Source organism: Acyrthosiphon pisum, chromosome A2 (assembly GCF_005508785.2).
Source record: "Acyrthosiphon pisum isolate AL4f chromosome A2, pea_aphid_22Mar2018_4r6ur, whole genome shotgun sequence".
In the NCBI taxonomy this organism is placed as follows: domain Eukaryota; kingdom Metazoa; phylum Arthropoda; class Insecta; order Hemiptera; family Aphididae; genus Acyrthosiphon; species Acyrthosiphon pisum.
This window is the reverse complement of record NC_042495.1, coordinates 41,681,041-41,683,720: the sequence shown is the minus strand read 5'-3', so window position 1 is coordinate 41,683,720 and position 2,680 is coordinate 41,681,041. Positions and strand designations below refer to the sequence as shown.

The 2,680-nt window shown below is 33.2% G+C and overlaps 2 non-coding genes across 2 annotated transcripts; both read right to left on the bottom strand.

Annotated features, from left to right (window-relative positions):
• Nucleotides 1-376: 376 nt before the first annotated feature.
• Nucleotides 377-439, bottom strand: Mir87b (microRNA mir-87b). Its single transcript, NR_040161.1, has one exon. It is a non-coding gene; the product is annotated as a microRNA mir-87b (primary transcript).
• Nucleotides 440-517: 78 nt separating this feature from the next.
• Nucleotides 518-583, bottom strand: Mir87a (microRNA mir-87a). Its single transcript, NR_040162.1, has one exon. It is a non-coding gene; the product is annotated as a microRNA mir-87a (primary transcript).
• Between the last annotated feature and the right edge of the window lie 2,097 nt (nt 584-2,680).

Here is a 2,680-nt window from a genome sequence, read left to right as displayed (position 1 = left end):
ATTTTACTTTTGACCACCCAAAGTACCAACAAGATTCACTTTCCTATCAGAAAAGGTACTGTTGAAGAAAATCTAAGCACTTTTACTGTCCTAAAAGGTGATGACAGACACAAAAAAAAATTTAAAAAAAAATTTAAAAAAAAACACACATCATTGTAAAATCAATACATTCATCATTCCAATCAGAATCTAAAACAATTACCTATTATTTATAATGCAGTAATAGGTTATAAATAATAAAACATAAATAAAATTAGACACCTAGTACCTATGTCCTATATATATAATATTATAATAATACAGTTATTACAGACGTTGTCCATCACGTGGTCCAGCTGTCACTGCTCGGCGAGACGACTTTAGTCCGATCTCACTTACACGCCTGAAACTTTGCTCACCTTGATGCAAATGTACTTAGGTCAAAGCAAGTTTCAGGCGACATGTGGATGGTTATACCATGGATCGTTGCGGATGGTCGGCAGATAGTCGGCGTAGTTCTGTGTTGTTCGCAACGTTGGCACACCTGAAACTTTGCTCACCTAATAACGTATCAATAACACAGGTTGAGCAATGAGTCAGGCCCGCCAACATTGTGAAATAATCGTATCCACTTGAGATGACACTTACACATACACACATTAACGATTACAAGTTTTCGTTTTGGCGCGCGCCATTGAACACACGAGGTGTGCTGGGCGCGAGATAAAGCACCGTGCCCATCGCGACCATTGGACCGTGTATAACGGACTTATTTCAAATCGATTGCTCTGCCTGGACTTTAAAGATATTATACTCCTCTGTCTATATAGGTAATATAATTTCATACAAACGGCCACGATAAGACACGCGTGTTCGTAATATTGTTATAGTTGACTGCGCGACGGACGGGTGGCGCCGCGTCAATGGCATAAGTGACGCGCGGTACCAGATGTCGATACACGAGGGATGTGAAACGGGGATGCAGGTGCATGAGAATTTCATCACCGTTCACAGAAACCGTTCTATATTTTAACATTTTCACCTTACAACATAATATTATGTGACTTATTTTTTTGTGACAATAATAATCAATTAGGATTTACAATGAAAACAATCAAAACGGATTAATAAATAGCAGAGCCAAATACAATAAAACGTATCTAAAGTAATAATAACAATAATAAATAATAATAATAAACTACTTTCTAACAACATGTCTTACAAAAAGTCCCTATTACAACATTGGTATTTTGTAGGTACAATTTTAGTGCGCTCTTTTACGATATAATATACAGAGTGTAACAGAACGGTTTAATAAATATAGCAAAATTTATTAAATAGTCCCGTTACACCTTATGTAGAAGAGATATATTATATTGAGAGAGTACATAATCTCATAATTTAATTGATATCAAAGACACGTGGTACATATGTGTTAATTTACAACATAATAAACATTTTTTTACATATTTTTTTTTTAAATTAGAAATATTTTGTTTATCTTGTACACAATGGAAACTAATAATTATAATTATAATAATATTATATAATCTAGTGTACTAATAATGTCAGCTATGAAACCTGGACAAGATAATACAAACCGGGTTTAAATTGCATCGCGAATTCCAGGTAATGTAATATAATATAATATATAAATATATAATATGGACGTCATGGAGCGATTTTACTCGTCAGTCGTCACAGGCATGATTTCTGCTGAACCCTTGGTTAAACACGCAATATCCAGGGTGAATTAAATGGGGGTCCGTATCGGTGATAGAAAATAACAACAACAACGTCTGCTGCCGACAGCTTGTGGAAACTTCTAGAGCCAACGTGCGCGCATATTTTTGTTCATAGTTTAGACGTACCCGTGATGTCATGAACGGTAGGTACTATACCGTCAAAATAAAATATCGCAATAATAATATAAATTGATCGCTTCGCGTTTTCTGTCGACGCGAAATTTACTGACTTTTAACCAAACGACTTTATTATTACGTATTATAGATATGTCACCACAAAAACCGTTACACGCGATCGCATAACATAATTATATTATTTATTATATAATATTGTCGTCCATAAATATTATATTTTGAATAATGCACAAACGTCGCCATCGCGGTCTACGCTACGATGACGACTGTAAAACAATATACAATATACATACACAAACAAATTTACTATAATATATAGGTTAGGATTGGAGCCTATCTATCGTTTATAAGTGCTTATTATAAAATGTACAATGTAATAATATATATAGCGCTAACGATATAATTTATATTACCCACAGAAGCAAATGTACAAATGGCATGTAAGAACAATTGTATATAATATCTATAGCTATAGGGTCCCAATGGCCAACGCTGCCGCGGGTTTTATATAGATAATGATAATAAAAAAAATTGCATATAATCGAGACTATACAGTATTTTATTATTGTAGCAGTAAATAATTACGGAGTACAAAAGTCAAAACGCATTTAATAATATTGTACAGTGTGTCCTAGACGTCCCGTATCACCCTCAGTATCTCCGTGGAAAATAAATATATTTAAATGCAATTTTTTTACAGTAATAAGTATAGAAATTCTGATTAAATAACATAATATTCGATTTTTTTTTTCAAAAATTATCAAAAATTTTTTTTAGGAAAATAAATTTATGAAATTTCCAAGATAGCCATTATGTTGATC